The 26,590-nt window shown below is 36.3% G+C and overlaps 1 protein-coding gene across 1 annotated transcript in view; it reads right to left on the bottom strand.

Moving 5' to 3' along the window:
* NEXMIF (neurite extension and migration factor) overlaps window positions 1–26,590 on the bottom strand; it is a 142,135-nt gene that overhangs the window by 44,288 nt on the left and 71,257 nt on the right. The gene's annotated exons all lie outside the window — the stretch shown is intronic.

The raw sequence follows: 26,590 nt of genomic DNA, 5'->3' as shown, positions 1-26,590 counted from the left end.
CTTGTATATTCATCTTTTTTTTGGACACAGGATCTTACTCTGTCACCCAGGCTGAAGTGCAGTGGCCCAATCACACCTCACTGTAGCCTTGAACTCCTGGGTTCAAGTGATCCTTCTGTCTCAGCCTCCTGAGTACCTAGGACCACAGGCATGCATGCAGCACCATGCCCAACTAATTTTTGGAAGTTTTTGTAGAGATGGGGCCTACTTATGTTGCCCAGACTGGTCTCGAACTCCTGGCCTCAAGCAATACTCCTGCCTCGGCCACCACGCCTGGCCGTAACCACTGTTTTATTCTTTATCTCTTGTATATTTGACCTTTTTTTGGTTTAGATTCCACATATAAGTGAGATCATGTAATATTTTTCTTTCTGTGTTTGGCTTATTTCATTTAGAATAATGCTCCCCAGGTCCATCTATGTTGTGGCAAATGGCAGGATCTCCCTCTTTTTAAAGGCCAAATAATATTCCACTGCATATATATATGTGTGTGTGTATATATATATATATATACACACACATTTTTTTTATCCATTCATCCATTGACAGACACTTAGGTTGTTTCCATATCTTGGCTATTGTGAATAATGCTGCAATAAACATTCAGATATCTTTAAAAGATGATTTCATCTCTTTTGGGTACATACCCCGAAGAGGGATTGCTTGGTCTACTTTCACTTCTTGGCTATTGTGAATAGTGCTGCTGTGAACATGGGTGTGCTCATTGTTGCTTTATTTTAAAACTTCCAGATAATGTATGATGTTCGGCATCTTTTCATATGCTTATTTGCCATCAGTATATCTTCTTTGATGAGGTATCTATCTGTTCATATTTTTTGCTTATTTTTTAATTGGGTTGTTTGTTTCCTTATTGTTGAGTTTTAACAGTTCTTTATATGTTTTGGAAACAAGTCCTTTGTTAAATGTGTGTTTTGCCAATATTTTTCCCACTCTGTGGTTTATTTCTTTATTCTCTTAAGTGTCTATCTCAGAACAGTAGTTTTTAATTTTAATCAAGTCCAACTTATCAATTTTTTATTTCATGGGCCATGCTTTTGGTGATTTATCTAAAAAGTTGTCACCAAACTCAAGGCCCCCTTGATTTTCTCCTAGGTTTTCTTATAGAAAGTTAATAGTTTTCATTTCACATTTAGGTATATGATGCATTTTAAGTTAAGTTTTCTGAAAGGTATAAGGTCTGTATCTAGATTCATTTATTTGCATGTGGTTGTCCAATTGTTCCAGCACTATTTGTTAAAAAGGCTCTCCTTTCCTCACTGAGCTGCCTTTGCTGCTTTGTGAAAGATCAGTTGGCTATATTTGTGTGTCTACTCTATTCCCTTGATCTATTTGTCTATTCTTTTGTAAATTCCATATGGTCTTGATTACTATAGCTTTACATTAATAGTAGGTCTTAAAGTTGCATAGTGTCAGTTCTACAACTTTGTTCTTCTCCTTCAATATTGTGTTCACTATTCTGTATCTTTTACCTTTCATGTAAACTTTAGAATAAACAATTTGTTGATATCCACAAAATTACTTACTAGGATTTTGATTGGATTGTGTTGAATCTAAACAGTAAGTTGGGAAGAACTGACATCTTGACAGCACTGAGTCTTCCTAGCTATGTACATGGAGTATCTCTACATTTATTTATATCTTCTTTAATTTCTTTCATCAGAGTTTTATAGTTTTCCTCATACAGATTTTGTTCATATTTTGCTAGGTTGTATTTTTAACTTCAAGTTCCAATTGTTCATTGCTGGTATATAAGAAAGCAATTGACTTTTTGTATATTAATCTCAAATCCTGCAACCTGGCTATAATCACTCATTAGTTCCAGGAGGTATTTTTTGTTGATTCTCTGGGATTTTCTATATAGACAATCATGTCTTGCAATCAAAGATAGTTTATTTCTTCCTTTCTAATTTGTATATCTTTTTTTTTCTTTTTCTTGTTCTACTGCATTAGCTAGGACTTCCAGTATGATGTTGAATAGGAATAGTAAGAGTGAATATCCATATCTTGTTCTCAGTCTTAGTGGGAAAGCATCTAGTTTTTCACCATTAAATATGATGTTAGTTGTAGGTTTTTTTGCAGATGTTCTTTATCAAGTTCTTCAAAATTCCCCTCTTCCTAGTTTGTTGAGAGTTTTTATCATTACTGTTGGATTTTGTCAAATGCTTTTTCTGCATCTATTGATATGATCTTATGATTTTTCTTCTCTAGCATGTTAATGTGACATATTACATTAATTATGTTTAAATGCTGAACCAGCCTTGTATACCTAGAATAAATCCCATTTGGTGTGATATAATTCTTTCTGTACATTGTTAGATTTAATTTGATAATATTTTGCTCAGGATTTATGTATGTATGTTCATGAGAGATATTGGCATGTAGTTTTCCTTTTTTATAATGTCTTTTTCTGGTTTTGGTATTAGAGTAATGCTGGTCTTATAAAATGAGTTAGGAAATATTCCCTCTCCTTCAATTTTCTGGAAGAGGTTGTAGAGAATTGGTATAATTTCCTCCTTATGTGCTTGGTACAATTCACCAGTGAACTAATCTGAGCCTGGTGTTTTCTGTCTTGGAAGGTTAATTTTTTATTTAATTTCATTAGTATATATGGAATCTATTATTTTTACATAAACATTCCAAAGCTATCTCACCTCTAAATAAAGATGATCCCTTCCATTCACTATCAAAATGGAAAAGAGCTTTTTTGTTATTGTTGGAGGAGGGAGTTGGTTTCTGCCTGCTATGATTTGAATGTTTTTGTCCCCTCCAAAATTTATGTATTGAAAACTTAATCCCCAATGCAACAGTGTTGGGAAGTAGGGCCTAATGACAAGTATTTAGGTCATTAGGACTTTGGGCTCTGCTTTCATGAATAGATTAATGTTGGTATCAAAAAGGTTTGTGGGAGTGGGTTTGCCCTCCTCCCATCTTCTGCCATGTGGGGACATAGTAATAAGGCCCTCATCAGATGCCAGTACCTTGATCTTGGGCTTCTCAGCCTCCATAACTGTGAGAAATAAATTCCTGTTTTTTTTATAAATTACACAATCTCAGGTATTTCTGTTATAGCCCCACAAATGGACTAAGGCTGCAGTCCCCAACCCCCAGGCCACAGACTGGTACTGGTCTGTAGCCTGTTAGGAACCAGGCCACATAGCAGGAGGTGAGTGGCAGGTGAGCAAGCGAAGCTTCATCTATATTTACAGCCACTCCCCATCGCTTGCATCACTGCCTGAGCTCCACCTCCTGTCAGATCAGTGGAGGCATTAGATTCTCAGAGGAAGTGCAAACCCTACTGTAAACTGTGTGCATGAGGGATATAGGTTGCACGCTCCTTATGAGAATCTAATGCCTGATGATCTGAGGTGGAGCTGAGGTGGTGATGCTAGTGCTGGGGAGCAGCTGCAAATACAGATTATCGTTAACAGAGAGGTTTGACTGCACAGAGCCCATAATAAATCAATCACTTGCAGATACATATCAAAATCCTATCAGTGAGTGGCAAGTGACAATTAAGCTGCATCTGGTGGCAGGCTTTATAGTGGCAAGTGAGTTGATGTACTTCATTTGTACAGCTGCATCTGGTAGCAGGCTTTAAGTCAGAATCAGACACTTATTTTAGTCCATGCGTGGCCCGCCCATCACTTTATTTACCACTTCCGCCCACACCTTTTCCCCCCATGCTGCGCACTTGTCTCAGTCACAGTTTTGGTAAGCTCACAAGCTAATCCCAGCAAAAATGAGTAAAAGACATCACTGGAGAGCCTGTTTGAAAAGGGGGAAAGACCCAATGATGAGACAGCAGAAGACTCTAAGACTGCCAACAAAATGAAAGCTGCATTTAAAAGAAAATACCAAGAGTCCTACTTAAATTACAGGTTCATTGCAACAGGGGATTCACATTCTCCAAACCCACTTTGTGTATGTGGCAACCAGCTATCCAACAAAGCCATGAAACCTTCAAAACTTATTCACCACATGGAGACCAAGCACCCTGCAATTTAAAGACAAGCCTTTGAAGTTTTTCAAAAGAAAAGAATATGAACATGAATAACAGAAGCAATTATTGAAGGCCACCACTTCATCAAATGTGTCTGCACTGAGAGCATCATTCTTAGTGGCTACCTGCATTGCTAAAGCTAATAAGCCCTTTACTACTGGTGAAGAGTTTATCTTGCTTGCTGCTAAGGACATTTGCCATGAACTTTTAGGAGAAGCTGCAGTTCAAAAGGTGACATGCGTTCCTCTCTTGGCTAGCACCATAACTAGATGAACTGATGAAATAGCAGAAGATATTGAGGCACAATTGTTAGAGAGGATTAATGAGTCACTGTAGTATGCAATCCAGGTTAACAAGTTTACTGATGTTGACAATGAGGCAACAATGCTTGTTTTTGTGCAATATATTTTTCAGGAGGATGTGCATGAAGATATGTTATGTGACCTTTTGTTGCCAACCAACACCATAGCTGCAGAACCATTCAAGTCTTTGAATAATTATATATCGGAAAAACTGAATTGGTGATTTTGTGTCAGTATATGCACGGATGGAGTAGCTATCATGACTGGATGGCTTTCTGGTTTCACTACTAGGGCCAAGGAGGTCACTTACAAATGTGAGTCTATGCACTGTGTCATCCATAGAGAAATGCTGGCTAGCCAAGAAATGTCACCTGAACCAATGTTTTGCAGGATGTCATTAAAATTATCAACCACATTAAAGGACATACCCTTAACTCATGTCTGTTCATGCAGCTCTGTGAGGAGATAGGCACAGAGCACACTCGTCTTCTCTTATACACAGAAGTGAGATGGCTTTCTAAAGGTAGATCACTGCCAGAGGTGTTGAGTTATGAGAGCTGCTCCGGAGATTTGCCTTAAAAAAACAGTAACCACTGCCAGCACATTTATTTCAGTGACACAGAATAGGTAGCAGAACTTGCTTACCTGTGTGACATATTCAACCTGTTCAATGAACTCAATCTGTCTACTTCAGGGGAGAATGACAATTGTGCTCAAGTTGGCAGATAAAGTGGCTGCATTCAAAACCAAACTGGAATTATGGGGGTGACGAGTGAACACTGGGATATTTGACATGTTGCAAACATTAGCAGAGATTTTGAAAGAGACTGAGCCAGGGCCTTCTTTCTCCCAGCTGGTGCATGATCACCTATCTTAGCTTTCAAGAGTTTGAGCATTACTTCCCAACCATAAAAGACTCCCAAATTGGGAAGGAACAGATCTATGACCCATTTGTGAATAAGCCAGGTGATTCAACTTTGTGCTAGAAGAGGATCAACTGAGATAGCAAATGACAGTGGCCTTAAAAGTATGTTTGGGAAAACTTCAAATCTCAATACATTCTGGATTAAAGTCAAGGTGGACTATCCTGAGATTGCCACAAAGCACTGAAAAGCCTGCTTCCATTTCCAACATCCTATCTTTGTGAAGCAGGGCTTTCTGCAGTGACAACAACCAAAATGAGATTACGGATTAGAGTGGACATAAGCAACACCATTCGGGTGTCACTGTCTCCCATCATCCCCAGATGGGACCATCTGGTTGCAGGAAAACAAGCTCAGGGCTCCCACTGACTCTGCATTATGGTGAGTTGTATAATTATTTCATTATATATTACAATGTAATAATAATAGATATAAAGTGCACAATAAATGTAATGCACTTGAATTATCCCAAAACCATCCTCCCCCACTCACCGCCCCCTAGTCTGTGGAAAAATTATCTTCTGTGAAACTGGTCCTTGGTGCCAAAAGGTTGGGGACTGCTGGACTAAGGCACTGTTTTAAAAAAAGTATTAACATTTCCTTGTTACACCCAGATGGTTATTTCTACTAAGAATAAAAGGCAAAAATGAAAGTCATAATGTAATTAAAATTGTAGGACTATGTCTTATGCCCAGATGAAGGCAAAAGCAACTGTCTACTTTAGGGAATATGAGTTGGTGTGAACCATGGGGCCCTGCCAATACTGCATTCACAAGAAATTTGAACAGAAAATTCCCAGAAAAATTAAATAACTGTATTTTCATTGTGTTTTCTTATTCATTTATAAAACCCTCAGAGGATTTGGTCAACCCCAGAGTTACAAAGTTTAGTTTAAAAGCCTGATGCACCCAATCAAGAATTTTGGGCCAACATTGGTCCAAAAAACACTAAGTAGAGATGTTAGTTTAGTGGCCTCACTTAATAGATGAAGAAACTGAGACATATGACATGCTGGATCTTGAATCTAGGTTTCCTGATGCCAAATCCATTGTTCTTTCTAGTTTATTATATACACACTGCTTTTGCATCCCCCTCCACGCCATTATCAATCACACTTGCATCTTGTGTGTTGTTTAGCACGCAGTAGATACTCATTATTTGGCTGCATGATGAGGGTGTTTGGTTTACTGTATGCAAAGGAACAGAAATAAAAGAGCTGAGTAATAAACAGTTAAACCCAGGAAACTCAAAGTCCGTTATTGGTTGAACTGGCTTTTAAACAGGATTACGAAATAATTCTATGAGAGTAGGATCCATTGAAAGGAAGAAAGAAAATATATCAATGTGGCTTTGGTGTTTTTGAAAAGAAGAAAATTTCAATGTGTTTTCTTCTCTAGACAGAGTAAGATAATGATTGCAAGTTATAAATTGAATCATCCTTGTACTACTTGAAAGGTGCAATTCTTTGTAATTAGGATTTTTTAGAAAATTATAATTGTAGAAAGCTTATCTCAAGGATAAGAAGTATTTTATTCATTTTAATTTTTAATAAATGCTAGACTTCAAGAATAAAATAGGGAGAGATGTGGGGGAAGGGATTTCTAGTGGGTGTACCATAAATAACATACAATATTGGTATATAAATTACTCTTCTAGCTTAATCTTGTGTCATTCAAGTAGCTCTAAGTTTAAAAGATACCCAATGTGGTCTACCATAGGCTTGGCAGAAAAAAATTAAAGTAAAAATAATCTAAACTCTAGTTTTAGGGAATATAGTGCAATAAAAAAAATTGAACTGAACATTAAGAAACATGGGTTCTAGACCAAGCTCTGACATTATTATGTCACCTTAGACAATCCATTTCTCCTCTGGGCCTCAGTATTCTCTTGTGTAAAACAGTCCTAATGACTTCCAAGAATCATTTCAAAGATCAAATGAAATACAAAGAAGGTTATCAGCTGCTCTACAAATTGAAAGTGATATAATGGCTAAACAGAAGGCAACCTCATTTGCTTCTTCTAAAGTTCAATTATTAAACTGAAATCAAAAGGCTGCAATATGAAGCCCAAGGATTACTCATAGTAGCTACTATTCAGTGAGTATCTACAACATGCCAGGCATTGAACTTTCTATACATTTTCTCACTTAATATTTATAATATTTAATATTACAACTATATAAGGGAAATTACTATTACCCATATTCTACAAGGGAGAAAAGAAAGGCACATGAAAGAAGCAGTAACATAGCTAAGGTCCCATAGTAAGTATCAAAAAGAGGAATTCAAAGCCAGGTTGGTTTAAACCCTAAAGCTACATTCTTCTACCCCTTTTTAGTCGAGATAACAACAAGACTTTCTCTAATTGTCTACATATATTTAATACAATAAAGTTTAGGTCCCCTTAGTCTAGCAGTAAAGGTCCTCCAAGAAGGCTTATATGTTTACCTTTCCAATCTCATCTCCAAATATGACTTGCCCTTTTGTTTTCCCTTCACTTCCACATACCATCTGTAGGCCATGTGTCATGGGACTGGCTCCTTCCCACAAGAATTATATAAGAAAGTATCCTATTAGAAGTAAAGTTGAAGTCTCCATTCCAAGATCTCGTTGATGGCATTATGTCTGATGTTAAAACTGTAATTCACATATTTAGCATAATCTTATAGACAGACCCAAATCCTCTATCAGCTTAAAACATTCATTTACAGCTCTATTCCTTAGCTAGTAACAGTTGTCACACAGCCTAGACTGAGGAGACTACAGGTCAGGGGAAAGACTTTCTGAGTTTACCTGCTATCAGCAAAAGTCATCCATTCCTCTTAAACAAGCTGGTATTGCCTAGCCATCTCTCTGAGCCTGTAGGCTAGTTAGATTCTTTGAACCCATACCCCCACACTTGGAGAAGAGACCAGTTGCATCATATAGCTAGCTTACCACTTTCTTGGCTTCTGACAGCACAGTAACAGGATTCCCTAGTATGTCATAGGGTCCCAGGATGCTAAACTCCTGAGTAATTGTAGCAAGGAAACCTCTGTGCTGTTTGCCCTTGCCTTCCAGGCATGGAGAAAAATCTGCAGGGGGGTGGGTAGATTTGATAAATTCCCATCCAAACACAAAAAGAGGAAGAATCTAGCTTCAAAGAGAATATTTATGTGATTCAATTAATCCTTCCCCCTCCAACCAGATTGCCAAAATCATAATTTGCTGAAAAATATGCTGCTATGATTTAGTGAAGATTAGATACAATTGGACCATGAGAGAGTTAGGAAGGAGAGTTTCATGCTATCAGTACTTCTAGCATTCAAGCTTAGTAAATAGTAACTAACATCTCAGAAGCTATTTTATTCACTATTAATCACTAGCAATAACTCATTTGGTATAAACAATTTATACATCATATCCAAACACCATCTAGACTTAACTAAAACTATACACACACATACATGTGTCCCCCTACAATAAATTAATATACAGTTTCTTTAGCTTGATAGCCTCTTCTTAAAAAATTTATTTAAATAAATTTCTTCGTTAGCCCCTTAAAGTAAAATAGATCCTTACCAACCTATTTAGGATCTTTAATTTTCATTGTGTTTAATTCTTTTGACAAGTAATCAGTTAAAGTACAGTATCCTTTGTAAAGATGCCGAATCAGGCTCGCTATCTCTTCATTCAAGGATGATTCAAGAAACTTATCACTTAAATATTACATAGGACAATATGATACCAAGAGGAGGAGGGGCAGGCCAAAAAAGATAGGAGTCAGAGCTGCAAGAAACAGGAAGTCTTAGGAGAAAAAGAAATGGAAGAAAGAAAATCTGAGTAAAATAAAATCAGAGGAAAGAAGATAAGAGAAAGAAATGTGAGGAGTAGAAAAGTTTAACAGAGAGTTTCAAGAAAAGCCATCATTTGCCAAATTTTATAGAAGCACAGAGAACTTAAATGCTTGTCCAAGGTCATAAAAGGGCAGAACTGGAGACCAGAGACCATAGTCTTTTGACCCCAAGTTCATTCAGTGCAACTGCAGCTTTTTCATCTAATGTGATTGATAGCTAATTTGGGAAAACCTGCTGTAGTGAACAAAGCACATGTCTAAGAGTAACACTGACTGCTTTTTAATCCCAGAGAATATTGGCCTTCTTATTAATAGTTACTCTTTATACCATAGTTTCTTTTGCTGTCAAACAGCAATTATAATATCAGGCCCAAAATTCCCTGGGAGGATGTGAGGCTAAAGAAGAGAGGTGAGAAAACACTTAGAAATAAATATTTCAGTCAATTGAGATTCTTTAAGGAGCTGCAATAATTAGATGGCATAACCTTAATTAAACAAAAAGACAGAAAGCAAATGATTCAGAGCCTCCACGTTACTTACTCTGCATTAAGTTCAAACTTTAAGGAAAACAAAAAGCAAAAGAAAATGCAGATGTATAAAATAACATGCTGAGAAAAAGGATAAATAATTGTCCACAGGTCCCTCTTTAACACAAGGTGCTTTTCCAAGAGTTGCTCACATGTGCCACCAAACAGAGACCAGAGAAATTCTATGCATTCTGAAGACAAGTTTTTTTTTTTTTGTTTGTTTTTTATGGCTGAGTAGTACTTTATGGTATAATGGTGTTTTTTTTTTCTTTTCTTTTTGCAGCAACTTGGATGGAACTGGAGACCATTATCCTAAATGAAGTGTCTCAGGAATGGAAAAACAAATACCACATTTTCTCACTAGTAAGTGGGAGCTAAACAATGGGTACACACACAAAGAGTTGTAAAGAACATTGGAAATTAAGAAGGGGTGAGGGTGGGAAGGGGATGAGGGCTAAAAACTTGCCTATCAGGGACAATGAACACTGTTCTGGTGACAGGCACACTAAAAGCCCTGACTTAAGCATTGCATGATGCATCCACGTAACAAAAACATTTGTACCCCCTTAATATTTTGAAGTGTAAAAAAGAAGAAAAAGACGAGTTTTGTGAACCTTGACAATGGGTAGGATGGAAACCAGTGTTCTATTCGAGACAATAAGCATCTTGTAAAAGCATCTCATTAAGAACATGTGCATACATGAATATATACACACATTTTCTCTCACAAATAGTGAACTAGTTGCTACATCAGAACTAGAATCCAGGTTTCTTCATTCAAGAGTTTAATCCACCACGAGAGCAGGAATTTTCATCTGTATCACTGATGTGTCACCAGCATCACCAGTATTCAGTGGTTTTATTGAGCACATGTGCGGGGAGTTAGCTATGTTCCCCGCAAAAGTTTGGGTCTCTCAGACAGGGGTCGTCGCAAAGTATGAAAAAATAGTAGGAAACAGAAATAAAAATAATATACAGAGTCAAAGATATAGTTTACAAAGTAAAGATTTATGAAGATAGACATAGTAGGGTGCCCGGAAGGAAGGTTACATCTCTTCCCGTGGAAATGCAACCCAGACTGAAGTTTTACACAGATACTTATAGCACAGGTACAGGTTTTTGGTTGCCAAGGGTAACGGGATTTACATAATAATAGGTAGTTTGGTTTAGGGTCAAAGGCCTTTTAAAAGGCTACTACAGATCCTTTAACTCTATTTAGGTGAACAATGAGTTATAAAATCTTCTTAGGGCAAACTTTTAAGTTTTATGATAAGGCTATTACTTTAGCAAAAACAGAGACATCATGGCTCTGGTTGTTGTGTATTAGAACAGAGATTTTAGAAGTTAAGCATGAATTGTCTCTTATGTTATTTACTTTAACCGCATGGTTCTGTCTGGGCCCAGCTCGGGCAGCATATCTTATGATTAGCTCTCATCTCCGGTGGCCTGTCTTTGTTGATCAGCTCCGGCATCCCGTGGCTCTAGGCAAGACCTGGTTTGTCTTTCAAAACAGGTGAGAGCCATAGGCCCAGACTGCAGCCTCGCCTTGGAAAGTAGCTGCTACTGACCATTGAGACGCCCTCCTGAGGCGAGACAACTTTTGATATGTGAACTAACACGTTTACATTTTCCTTTAGGACAAAGCCTTATAAGACTTCTATTTTTTTTTTTTTTTAATATATTTTTTTTTATTTCAGCTCATCATGGGGGTACATAAGTTCAGATCATATACATTGTCCCTGTCCCGCCCATCCCCCCGAGTCAGAGTCCCAAGCGCGTCCGCTCCCACTCTCCAGACAGTGCGCCTGGCACTCGCCATGTATTCATACCTCGATCCCCTCCCCCCCCACACTAAAATCATATCTGTATCTAAAAATATATGAGACATTTCTATAAATCAATATTTCTTAGGCTCAACACACATGTATTCATTTAGTATATATTAAGAGCTCATTTAGCATATATTGAGAGATCAATAAATAAATTAAAGCTTTTCACGCATTTATTTCAGTTGGGAGGGTCAAATGAGATAAGGGTTGTGAAAACATTTTCTTTACTCTAAATGTCAATACACATGAAAAGGGATCATAAAAATTATAATCACAGCATTTCAGAGCTCGATAGTACTTTAGTATCATAATATCAGTCATGGATCCTTTTACTCAGAATCAGAATTTCTGAAGAGATTTGTCAGAAAGAGAGATTCATTGTCATCCCTTTAACACATCCCAAGAAAATGGACAACGGGTTACCTGTTCTCACTCTAAGGAACTGGTACTGCCAGGATATTGATATACTATTGTATGTAATCATCACGAGCAGTTGGCAAGGTAGGAATTCTGATCCCATTATGAAGGTAGAAAAACTCTGAGCTCAGAAAGTTTAACTGGCAGACCCAAGTGGAAAAGCCAAGAGCAGGCCATTTAATTAGTCAGATCCTCTCATTTTATAGGTAAATATGTATTTCTACTTTCTAGTTTGTATCCTCCATGATTGTACACTAACAGTATCTTTGGAAACAACTCCATTAGGAATATAAAGTCATGCTGCTGTTCTAAGTCAACATTCACAGTAGTATTATGGAATCTAAAGTGTTATAAAGGTACACAATAGTACTATGGATCCAGACGCAAATATTCTGAAATGCCTTATTCTAGTTCAACACTTAGCCATGTGCCAGGTCTCATGCTATTCACTGGGGGAAACAAAAGAGAAACATAGTCCCTATCCCTGGCAGCTTCCAGTTTACCTAAGAATGTTGTGCCTGATGCACATGAAGCAAAGAATTTTATAACAATATAAAGAATATGTAATTGACACAAACCAATTAGCCAACAATCCACAACTGAATATATAATTAACACAAAACAATTACAGAACAATGTGAGACTGAATATATAATTGGCTTCCTGCTTTTTAACTCTGTGTTGATTCATAAGTGACACCCCATACATTCTTCGTTGTCATGGAACCTCAGGGAACTTTCTATTGGCTTTAATTTCTAAACAAAGTAGGCTGAACTCTGGGACTGGCTTGGCAATGTTCCAGTCCCTGCTGTCAGTGAGCTGCCTCACCCTTCCAGACAGACCCCCAGAGGGCACAAAATCTTTGTATTAATGGAATAAATCATGTCAATTTAAATCCCTACTCAGGAAGATTCAATTTAATCAATATTTCTATAAAGAATGCACATTTGTTTGATACATATTCTTTATAGCTCAGACAGATGCAGGCTTTATTTTTAGAAGGTACATAGGTATATAATTAAAGTAGTGATTTATATTTTACATTTTTAGATGAATTTTTCAGATTCATCAGGAAACTAAATGATGAATTTTTTATTTTCTGTACCAAAGCTAATTGAAATAAATCCTTTCAAGGTCAGTGGGGAATAGCTAGAATTAAAACTACTACCTTATTTCTGTCAAAGGCACAGTCATTTTAGGATTTCAGATCTTACTGACTAGGAATCATCCTTGCCCATTTCCATTTTATTTTATGTTGTTTAATTTTTTATTTCAGCATATTATGGGAGTACAAATGCTTAGGTTATATGTATTGTCTTTGCCCCACCTGAGTCAGAGCTTTAAGCATGTCCATCCCCCATTTTTTTTAATTTAATCTTTTTTTCAATTTTTTATTTCAGCACTTGCCCATTTCTTGTCCTCCAAATCTAGTAGAGCTACCAAGTCATATCCCTCCTGCATCTTTTTACAAGCTGGCAATACCCTATGTTATTGTCTCATTGGCTCACAGTTGGGTTAAGGCAAGAGCTTTATAGCTGCTATCCTTGCCTCCAAAACATTTCCCACACTGCTAGCAGAACACTCTCTTGAAAAATATCCCTTTGCACATGCCCTCATATCCCTATTCAAAAAACCAGTGGTTCCTACTGCCCACTGGCATTAAGGCACTTCATCTGACTCTAGTTTACTTTAACATACTGTACCACTACTCCTTAATATGAATTCTTACCCTCTAACAAATTGTTTGACTTACTACTTTCCCCATCTTCCCCCATATGACAGTATTTCCATTTCCGTCTGCATCTTAACACCATTCATTAACCACAGAGGGAATTCCATTCTTTTCTTTAAGTACTAGTCTTCCTTCATCATCCCATTCAAGTCCTACCTTTTCCAGAAAGTTTTCTTCAACTACCCTAGTCCATAATGACCTCTTTAATCCTTCAAACTCCAAGAGACTCACTACCTTTGACTCTCATATCTCTTACTTTTTATTTTGTGTAAATTGAGTATCCCTAACTGGACAGATCCTCACAAATCTACACTGGGAATATCCCTGTCATCAAAAACAATGTACATTTATGCTATTTTTATTTAGAGCAAAATCATCTATGTGCTACGTGAAATGAACACATCTTTGAATCTTACAAATCTAAGGTAAGTTTTTAAAAAAGAACTTTAAGACCAGTAAATATGAAACGAAACTAAAATATTGGCTTTTATAGCTAATTTATTCAACCATTCCCTTTATAGATTGAAAAAGATGAGTTCCTGCTTTTTTAAATTCCCAAATGATTTATTCTGTTTAGAATGAATAGATAATGAATAAGCAAACACACTCTTTACACTTAGAGATAAAAACATTGCTTTTAAAAGCTAGATTAACATTTTAATGATTTTGATAATCCTCATGCTTAAGTGCATCCCCCTTCACATGGCATGATTTTCTTTAAAACCTCATCAGTAAACATAGATTCCTGAATGAGTTATCCTTAACCCTGAAATTTCTTACTTTTGTATGAAGGGATGACAGCAAAATATCCATATCATAAGTAACTCCTTTTCTTCAGCATTTGAAAACTTGGCAAGATAATGGGTCTAAGATAGTATACCATCTGCTGTGACCTATTAAACTCTTCCAACAACTTAAATGATAATATAATGTAATCTGTGAGCATTAATATATTAAATGTATTTTTATATAGAGTTCTTACACAATGCATTTTAATACACTTGAAAGTTCAACTTGAAATCGGATTTGTCCACTTATACTACTGATTCTTATTCATCATATTCTGTCTTCATTGACACTATTAGAATACAAAAGTTCACTGGTGTGAAATAAAAGAACTTGAGAGATTCAGAGATATTTTATTTAGTAAGGCTTCTAATCGAGGCAAAAGCCCTCAGTGAAACAAATAATTAGTGTTGGGAATAGAAAGCTAAACAGAAATTCAATTCATGAATTTGCTATTTTTTTCTTTTGGTCTTTAGCTACTACAAAAGACTCACAGGAATGGAAGATTACTATAGCATTAATGCTGTGCCATTAAACTGCCAGTTCTGATTGAAGGAGCTCCACACTACACTAGCCATCACAGAGATCACACCACATCATAGCCCACCTGCCAGAAAACTAAGGCAAGACAACGAAAGCTTTCCAAACAATCACTATGAACAGTACAAAGAAAATTCAACAGATTCCTTTAACAGTCTAGGTATCTAAGGTCAAGAAGACCTTAAAAATCATCTAAACTAAAGTTCCATCTGATGCTAAAGTACCTTCAGTGAAGAGTGCGCTCACCGCCTCCTGAAAGTAGCCATCCCATTCCATTGCTCACCTATGTTGAGACACTTTGTTTCCCTATAGCTTCTGCTATAAAATAGAAGTCCAATTCCTTTTTTACTGTAAGCCTTTAAGATATGTAACAAAAGTAATCATGCCACCTTCTCCTAGTCTTCTCTTCTCTAGGGTAAACAACCCTAGCATCTTTAATCTTTTCTATGACTCCATTTTCCTAATAATAATAGTCCCAGTCTCTTTAGTTCTAGGTGATCTTACACAGTAGAAATATTAACCTTCAGTCTCCTGTGATTTAGTAGAAAACACCTGTTTGTCTCTTCTAAGACAGACACTTTTCTGCCCTCTCTTCCTATACCTCTTCCATTTCTTTCCCAACATTATCTTCTTTCTTTCCCCGACTCCTTTCTTCTTCTTCTCTATCCTTAAACTGGCCATAATAGAAAAGTAATGAACATATAAATTATGTATTATACTTATCTTGACTCCTATTCTATAATTAAAAAATCAGGTGAGTCTGTCCCTATGTAGGTTTTATGAGGAAAAAAATTACAAAAATCTATAACTAAAATAAGTTGCTTTTTGACTTTTATTTGGTTCTGACTGAATTCTGGGTCAGTGGTTCCTGAAAGCAGAAAAAGCCCTTTGTTTATGCCCTAGGGCATTTCTTTCACATCACTTGGTTTTCTATTACTCCTACAGACAACTAATTTTCAGTATCCTAAGATACCAGAGGACAGAGAGAAAATGAATAATGAAAACTATATCAAAACCTCATTTAACTCATTAGTTTTCAAGCTCTTCCCTTTCCTCTTATTACCTAAGTAGCAAGATTGACTGGATGCAAGGACAGAGGAATAATAAAAATAAAAAAGTTAATAAAATTTAGAGGGATTAAAAATTGGTAATAAGTCATCTTTATACCAATTATGTACCTTTTCCTAAACTTCCTTAAAATATTTACCCTCTTCAAATTCTAGATGCTTCTTCCTAAAAGTATCTTATAAAAGATGGATATCCTTGCTATCAGACTAGCCATAAAAGCCTGGAAGAGAAGGGAGCTGAAAGACTCAGGGCAGAGTGGAGGTCATCAATCTATGACATTTATTTCCAAGATAAAATGGGCTTATTTTTATTGGCCTGTGGACCAGATGCCACAAATTTACCTTCATATCATCAATAGCTAACATTTAAGTCTTTATTACAAACTAAGCACTCAACAACATTTAATGTACTCATCACAAAAACCATATGAGGTGCATACCAAAATTAGCCCTCTCACAGGTCAGAAAACCAAATCTTAGTGATGTTAAGTAACTTACCCATGTTCATACAATTATAAATTGCAGAGTTAAAATTTGAATCCAAATAATCAGATTCCAGAGCTTTCATTCTTTAAGCTATATTCCCCAATGATATACCCACTACTCGAGAGAGTTGGTATGATCATCATGACTCTTCCCAGACAATCCAACATAACAAAATAGCAGTAATCACCACTTTGGAAAGCCACTTTAAAAATTATTTATTTTTGTATTGACAAACTGTATACAGTATATTTATCATGTACAACATGTTGTTTTGAAATATGTATACATTTTGGAACGGCTAAATCAAGCTAATTAACATATGCATTACTTCACATACTTATTTTTTTGTGGAGAGAACACAAAATCTACTCTGTTCCCAATTTTTAAGACTTTAATACATTGTTATTAACTATTGGAAAGCCACTTTTAAAGTCTGCTATCCTGGGTAACCTGAGAGATTGACTAACTCCTATTTATGTAGCTATATCTCTACTTCTCTGATCTCCAATAACTGCTCACCTCAGGTAAAACTCCAAGGAATCTGTTTTAGAAACACTCATATGATAAAAATTAATATCACCAGTAATAAGACTTATTGGCAATATGAATCTTGTGATATAATACACTTGGAAGGACATAATATCACTTCTGTGGTATGCTTGCCAAAAAATGCATAATCTATATATAATCATAGGAAAACATGAGACAAACCCAAATTGAGAGACTTTTTTTTTCAAATTGAAAGAAATAAAAAAAATAACTGGTCTGAATATCTCTTATGAATATAGACACAAGAATCCTGAACAAAATACTAGCAAACTAATGCCAGCAACATACAAAAAGTATTATACATTGTGACCAAGTAGGATTTATCCTAGGAATCCAAGGTTGGTTTAATCTCCAAGAAACCTATCAATGTAATACACCATATTAATAGGACAAAGTACAAAATCACATGATTATCTCAACAGATGTAGAAAAAGCATTTGACAAAGTTCAACACGCTTTCATGATAAAGACACTCAATCTAACTAGGAATAGAAGGAAACTTCCTCAACCTGAAAAAAAAGGCATCTACAAAAAAATCCACAGTTAATGTCATACTTAATGATAAAAGACTAAATGTTTTCTCCCTAAGATCAAGAACAAGACAACAATGTCCACTCACTCCATTTTCATTCAACATTTTATTGGGATTTCTATCCAGAGCAACTAGAGAAGAAAAAAAAGGTATTCATATCAGGAAGGAAAAAATAAAGCTATCTCTCATTACTGATGACATAATATACATAGAAAATCCCAAGAAATCCACTAAAAATATGGGAGCAAATAAATGAGTTCGGCAATATTGTAGGACATTGATCAATGTTTTGAAAAGCAATTCTATTTCTATACACTTGCAATGAACAATACAAAAATGAAATTAAGAAAACAATTCCATTTACAATAGCACCAAAAAGAATAAAATATGAAGAAATTTAACCAAAAGAAGTGCCAGACTTGTACATTGAAACTCTAAAACATTGTTGAGATTTTAAAAGATATAAATAATTTGAAGGACATTCCGTGCTCAGGAATCAAAAGATTTAATATTAAGATGTCAATACTTCCCAAACTGATTGTACAAATTCAGTACAATGCCTACCAAAGTCCTAGCTGGCTTTTTTTGCAGAAATTGACAAGCTGATCCTAAAATTCATAAGGAAATGCAAGGGACTGAGAATAGTGAAAAACAATCTTGAAAAGAACAAAATTGGAGGACTCACACTTCCTGATTTCAAAACTTACTATAAAGTTAGAGTAATCAAGACAGTACAGTACTGGTACAAGAATAGACTATAGACCAATGGAATAGAATTGAGAATCTATAACTAAATCCTTACACTATGGTTAGCTGATTTCTGACAAGAGTACCAAGAACATTCAATGGAGGAAAGAAGAGTCTTTTCAACAAATGGTGCTAGGAAAACTAAACAGTCACATGCAAAAGAATGAAGTTGGACCCCTTCCTCACACCATATATAAAAATTCATACAAAGTGGATCAGAGACCTAAATGGAAGAGCTAAAACTACAAAACCCTCAGAAAATAACACAGAAGCAACTCTTCATGTCCTTGGTTTCACAATGATTTCTTAGATATGACAACAAAAGCACAAGCACCAATAGAACAAATAGATAAATTGAACTTCAAAATTAAAAACTTCTGTGCTGCAAAGGACACCACCAAAAATGGAGAAACAACCCACAGAATGTGAGAAAGTATTTGCAAATCCTGTATCTGATAAGAGATACGTATCCAGAATATGTAAATAATACCTACAACTCAGCAATAAAATTCAAATAAATCAATTAAAATGGGCAATGGATTTGAATAGACATTTCTTCAAAGAAGATATACAAATGGCCAATAAGTGCATGAAAAGACATTAGATATAATATCATGTCATCAGCAAAGAGTGAGAGTTTGATCTCTTCTGTCCCCATTTGGACACCCTTGATTCTGCTCTCTTGCCTGATTGCTCTTGCAAGGACTTCCAGCACTATGTTGAATAGTAGTGGGGACAGTGGTCAATCTTGTCTGGTTCCAGTTCTAAGTGGGAATGCTTTCAATTTTTCCCCATTCAGTATGATGTTGGTTGTGGGTTTGTCATATATGGCTTGTATCATTTTTAGATATGTTCCGTCTATGCCTATTTTGTTAAACATTCTTATAAAAGGGTGTTGAATTTTGTCAAATGCTTTTTCTGCGTCTATTGAGAGGATCATATGGACCTTGTTATTGCTTCTATTTATGTGGTGTATTACATTTATAGATTTGCATGTGTTGAACCATCCCTGCATCTCTGATAAATGAATTCAGTAGAGTCTCAGGATACAAAATCAATACACACAAATCAGAGGCATTCATATGTGCCAATAACAGTCAAACTGAGAACCAAATCAAAGACTCAATACCCTTCACAATAGCAACAAAGAAAATAAAGTACCTAGGAATATATTTAACTACCTAGGAATATATTTAACTAAGAAGGTAAAAGACCTCTACAGGGAGAACTATGAAACACTGAGGAAGGAAATTGCAGAGCACATAAACAGATGGAAAACCATACCATGCTTGTGGATCGGAAGAATCAACATTATTAAAATGTCTATACTGGCTGGGCACCGTGGCTCACTCCTGTAATCCTAGCACTCTGGGAGGCCGAGGCGGGCAGATTGTTTGAGCTCAGGAGTTCGAGACCAGCCTGAGCAAGAGCGAGACCCTGTCTCTACTAAAAATAGAAAGAAATTATATGGACAGCTAAAATATATATAGAAAAATTAGCCAGGCATGGTGGCGCCTGCCTGTAGTCCCAGCTACTTGGGAGGCTGAGGCAAAAGGATAGCTTGAGCCCAGGAGTTTGAGGTTGCTGTGAGCTAGGCTGATGCCATGGCACTCTAGCCAGGGCAACAGAGTGAGACTCTGTCTCAAAAAATAAAATAAAATAAAATAAAATAAAATATAAAATGTCTATACTACCCAAAGGGATCTACAGATTCAATGCAATCCCTATGAAATTACCAACATCATTTTTCACAGATATAGAAAAAATAATTTTATGCTTTGTATGGAACTAGAAAAGACCCCTTTTAGCAAAAGCAATTTTAGGCAACAAGAACAAAATGTCAGGTATTAATTTACCAGACTTCAAACTATATTACAAGGCTGTGGTAATTAAATCAGCTAGGTATTGGCACAAGAACAGGGACACAGACCAGTGGAACAGAACTGAGAATCCAGATATAAAACCATCCTCATATAGCCATCTAATCTTTGACAAAGCAGACAAAAACATACACTGGGGAAAAGAATACTTATTCAATAAATGGTGCTGGGAAAACTGGATAGCCATATGTAGAAGACTGAAACAGAACCCACACCTTTCACCTCTCACAAAAATCAAACCACGGTGGATAACAGACTTAAAGCTAATGTGCGAAACTATTAGAATTGTAGAAGAAAATGTGGGAAAAACTCTTATAGACATTGGCCTAGGCAAAGAATTTATGAAGAAGACCCCAAAGGCAATCACAGCAACAACAAAAATAAACAAATGGGACCTGATTAAATTAAAAAGCTTCTGCACAGCCAGAGACACTGTCACGAGAGCAAACAGACAACCTACAGAATGGGAAAAAATTTTCACAGGCTACATATCTGATAAAGGACTAATAACTAGAATCTATTTAGAACTCATGAAAATCAGCAAGAAAAAATCAAACAACCCTATCAAAAGTGGGCAAAGGACATGAACAGAAATTTGTCAAAAGAAGACAGAAGAATGGCCAACAAACATGAAAAAATGCTCAACATCTCTAATCATCAGGGAAATGCAAATCAAAACCACAATGAGATATCACTTAATTCCAGTGAGAATGGCCTTTATCAAAAAGTCCCAAAACAATGCATGTTGGCGTGGATGCAGAGAGACAGGAACACTCATACACTGCTGGTGGGACTGCAAACTAGCACAACCCCTGTGGAAAGCAATATGGAGATACCTTAAACAGATACAAGTAGACCTACCATTTGACCCAGCAATCCCATTATTGGGGAGCTACCCAAAAGAACAAAAGACATTCTATAAAAAAGACATCTGTACTAGAATGTTTATAGCAGCACAATTTACAATTGCAAAGATTACATGAGTGGATTAATAAAATGTGGTATATGTATACCATGGATTACTACTCAGCTATAAGAAATAATGGTGATATAGCACCTCTTGTATTTTCCTGGATAGAGTTGGAACCCATTCTACTAAGTGAAGTATCCCAAGAATGGAAAAATAAGCACCACATGTACTCACCATAAAATTGGTTTCACTGATCATCACCTAAGAGCACATTTAGGAATAACATTAATCGGGTGTTGGCAGATGTTGGGGGGGAAGGGATGGGTGTATACATACATAACGAGTGCAATGTGCACTGTCTAGGGGATGGACATGCTTGAAGCTCTGATTCCGGGGGCGGGGTGGGCAAGGACAAAATACATAACCTAAACTTTTGTACCCCCATAATATGCTGAAATAAAAAAATGAAAAGACATTAGACATCATTAGTCATCAACTGCTCTAGAAAACAGTTTGGCAGTTTCTTCAAAAGTTAAAGTTACCATGAGACCCAGCAATTGCACTCAATTGAGAACATATGTCCACAGAAACACCTATACGTGAATGTTCATGGCAGCATTATTCACAATAGCCAAAATTTGTTAAAAACCCGAATGTCATTCATCTTATGAATGGATAAACCATGTGGTATTGTCATACAATGGGATATTACTCAGCCATAAAAAGGAATGAAGTGCAAGGTATAATGTAGGTGAACCTCGAAAACATTACGGCAAATGGAAGGAGCCAAACACAAAAGGCCACATATTGTACAATTCTATTTATGAGATATGCCCAGAATAGGCAAATATATAGAAAAAGAAAGTAGATTAGTGGTTATCTAGGATCACAAGTGGTGGGGAATAACTGCTAATGGGTTATAGGTTTCTTTTATTGAGGACAAAAATGTTCTAAAATTATATTGTGGTGATGGTTGCACAATCCTGCAAATATACTAAATAACTGCGGTCCCCAGGCCCTGAGCCACAGACTGCTATCAATCTGTGGCCTGTTAGGAATCAGGCCACACAGCAGGAGGTGAGCAATGGGCCAGCGAGCAAATTTTCGTCTGTATTTACAGCTGCTCCCCATCGCTCATATCACTACATAAGCTCTGTCTCCTGTCAGATCAGTGGTAGCATTAGATTCTCATAGGAGTGTGAACCCTACTGTAAACTGTGCATGCAAGGGATCTAGGTTGCATACTCCTTATGAGAATCTAATGCCTGATGATTTGCTGTAGAGCTGAGGTGGTGATGCTAGCGTGGGGGAGTGGCTGCAAATACAGATTATCATTAGCAGAGAGGTTTGACTGCACAATAAATGTAATATGCTTGAATCATCCCCAAATCATCCCTCTTGCCCCAGTCTGTGGGAAAATTGTCTTCCATGAAACCAGTCCCTGGTGCCAAAAAAGGGTAAGGACCACTGCTAAAGAACATTGTTCCACTGTATGCTTTAAATGGATGAATTATATGGTATGCTAATAAAGCTGCTAAAAATAACTAGTCTGTACTCTTCAAAAAAGTAAACGTCTTAAAAGACAAAGAAAGACTGAGGAACCATTCTGGGTTGAAGGACACTAAAGAGTTGTCACAACTGAATGCTACACATGAATTGGGATTTCCTTTTCTGTAAAGAATGTTATTGTGACAAGTGATGAAGCTTCTGTTTTTGTTAGTAGTACTGTGGTTATGAAAGATAATTATCTTGTTTTTAGGAAATATACACTGTAGTATTTGGGAGTATAAAGAGGTCCCATGTATGTTACTTGTTCTCAAATGGTTCAGGAAAAAAGGGGGAGAGAAAGAAAGAGAGGCAAAAAGAGAAAGATAAAGAGAAGGGAAGAGGGCAGAATGAATACTGTTTAAGATTATGAATGAGAAAATAAATGGGAGGAGAGAAGAATGATAAAGTAAATGGGATAAAATGTTAAAATTTGGGGAATTTGGGTAAGATATATATACAGGAATTCTTTGACAATTTATTCTTGCAAATTTTCTGTAAGTCTGAAATTATTTCAAAATTTAAAAATTAAAGGAAAAGCCCACTTATATCAACTGTACACATTTAGAGTTGTATTTTAAAGAATATTAGTTAAATATTTAGAGAAATATTCACTTTTCTCTACCAAAGTTGAATTGCTTCCCTTCCAGTTGATCCTTATTCCATTCAAGTCCTGGGGCAAGTTTCTACATTGAGTATATAAGAAGCATTCTGTTCAAGATGCAACAGCACTCCAAGGAACAACAAAATCTAAGAAAGATACCTGTGGGGCATAATAGTAATGCCACAGGTCTGGAGCACTTGGATTGAAAGAGCTAAACAAAGCCTAGCTGACAGTATCTCATTAATTTACAAACATCCCTAAGGGTAAGGTGGGGAACCATGATTGCTGCTACAAGATATTTAGATGGAAAATCCAAGGAACACAAAGAACTTAAGATATCTTAGCCAGTCCAGGAATGCTGTGAACCCAATCCTAAACCACCATTACCAGTTCAGAGCTCACTCACTAACCTACACTGCATCTTCGTTATATACCTTGCAATATACAAACATTGTTTATAGTCTTTTCCTTATTTCCCACAACTACCCATCGGGTACCATTTCCTTGAGTCAGGTCATTCTCCTCCCTGCCTCCCAAACTCCTGCAGCACTTTAAAATTATGCCATACAATATAACACTCAATCTTAGAATGTATTAATATTAACCATCTTCCTAACTTTGAGGATAGGTCTAGCTCTTTCAGGACTGAATTATGCGTCCTTCCTACATAGTACAACAGAAGATAAAGGATTAATTTGGACAACCAGAGCAGTGGTGGTGACACAAGGTTCTCTCAGTTTCAGATATATCCTTGAAACAAAAACAACTGCCATTATGGCCTGTACTGACATAATGAATGACATGGTAGAATAAGCACTGAAATAACAAATGTTTACAGAAATCAACATGTTCTAAATCAGTCTAGAAGAAATGTATTCTAGATCAGACTAGAAGAATTTTTGGTAGATATCAGAATTACCTGAGAAGCTTCGTAGGGTTACAAAAGCTCATGTTCTATCCTACAAGTCTAGGCCTCTGTGTTCTTTATTAGCTCTCCAGGTGATTCTGGTACATACAAAACTTTGAGAACCACTGATATGTATCAAGCTCTGTCTCTAACTCCTTTTTGTGACCTTGGGCAAGTTACATCCCTCTCTGAGCCTCCAGATCCATATATGGCTTGTTTTTTAAAAAATTTTTATTGATAATTTATGATTTTATATATTTATGGGGTACAAAGTGATGTTATGATTTATGAATACAATGTGGAATAATTAAATCAAGCTAATTAATATACATATCATCTCAAATACTTATGTTTTGTGGTAAGAACATTTGAAATTTACTCTTAGCAATTTTGAAATGTACAATATACTATTATTAACTATAATCACCACCCTGTGCAACAATCTCAAAAAATAACCTTGTTCCTCCTGAGACTTTATATCTTTTGGCCATCATCTCTCCATTTCCCACAACCCTCAGCTTCTCTAACCATCATTCTACTCTCTGCTTCTATAAGTTCAATTATTTTAGATTCTACATATAAGTAAGAACATGCAGTATTTGTCTTTTTGTGCCTGGCTTATTTCACTTAGCATAATGTCCTCCAAGTTCATCCATGTTACTGCAAATGACAGAATTTCCTTCTTTTTCAAGGCCAAATAGTATTCCATTGTGTATATACACCACATTTTCTGTATCCATTCATTCCTTGTTGGACACTTAGCCTGATTTCATAACTAGGCTATTATGAATAGTGCTGAAATGAACATGGGAGTGCAGACATCTCTTTGACATCTTGACTGATTTCAAATATTTTGAGTAAATACCAAGAAGTGGGATTGCTAGATTATATGGTAATTCTATTTTTAGTTTTTTAAGCAACCTCCATGCAATTTTCCATAATGACTATACCAATTTACATTCCAACCAACAGTGTACAGCATTTTGTTTTCTCCACATCTTCACCAATACTTATCTTTCATCTTTTTGATAATAGCCATTCTGATAAGTGTGAGGGGATATTTCATTGTGTTTTTAATTTGCATTTCCTGAACGATTAGCAATGTTGAGAATTTTTCCATGTATCTGTTGGCCATTTGTATATCTTCTTTTGAGAAATGTCTATTCAGGTCCCTTGCCCATTTCTTAATTGGGTCATTTGTTTCCTGGCTACTGAGTAGTTAGAATTCCTTATACATTTTAGATATTAACCCCTTATCAGACGTATGGCTTACAAATATTTTCTCCCAACCTGCAGGTTATCTCTTCACATTGTTAATTATTTCCTTTGCTGTGCAACAGCTTTTTAGTTTGATATAATCCCATTTGTCCATTTTTGCTTTTGTTGCCTGTGCCTTTGGGGTCAAATTCAAAGAATCATTGCCCAGACCAATGTAGTGTAGTTTTCCCCCTATGATTTTTTTCTAGCAGTTTTACAGTTTCAGGTCTATGATTAAGTCTTTAATCCATTTTGAGTTGATTTATATAGCCATGCATGTTTTAAAATAAAGGAGATTTGACTAGATGAATTTCTAAGGGTTCCTTTCAGTTCTGAAGGGTTATGATTCTAATATTAAATTTATTGTTGGGAGGATTAATTCCTGATGAAATATACTTAGTAAATCCCTCTTCAAATATGGTACTGCATGAAATTAGTCAAAAGACATAGGACCCTAACATCCAGGGACTTATTTGCCAAGAAAGCTAAGTCATACCTTTGCCACTATGCCTTATACTTTCCATTCATCTACCCACGTAGTATAAGTCCCACTTAGTATAAATCATCTCTTTTAGATAAATGCAAATTAATGTCCACTCTATCTGTTCCCTTTCACTGATAAGATCAGCCAAAGCCCAAGCAAGCTAAATAACCACAAGCCTACCAGCACTAAAGCCAAGGTAACTGCTAGTTTACATATTTCATATATAGTCCCTGTGAAAGATCAGATCTACCAACCCTCCACCAGCAGGCTGCTTGATGAATCAATAAGGAGGGCGGGCCTGAAACATGTAACAGGAGAATCTGTCTGCTGGTGGATGCAGTCAATCCTGATTTATACCTCACTCCTACCCTCTAATTCCCACAGCTAAAGCCAATCCCCAATATGCAGGCTCAACTCCATCCCACTTGTCGGATCATTTCATCCCCTAGGTAGGGTAAATAAGTATTCCAGGATCCAGAACTCAGAAGCATAGATCCAAACCAGCTGTTGTTCCTCTAATATACCATGATGCCCTAGTTCTATTAACTAGGTTCTTACCTAGTTCATTGCAACCCATCTCTATTATGTCCCAAATCCAGCGACTAAATCCCTGTCCAATACTCCAGTTTCTCCAGGACTGAGGTTCTGTTTTGTTCTCCCAGTACTCCTAGGAACTGAGATGTCCTGTTCTTGCATCTTCCTATGTGTGGC

Source organism: Lemur catta, chromosome X (genome assembly GCF_020740605.2).
Source record: "Lemur catta isolate mLemCat1 chromosome X, mLemCat1.pri, whole genome shotgun sequence".
Classification (NCBI taxonomy): Eukaryota; Metazoa; Chordata; class Mammalia; order Primates; family Lemuridae; genus Lemur; species Lemur catta.
Note: the sequence above shows the minus strand (reverse complement) of the source record. Positions and strands in the feature narration are given on the sequence as shown.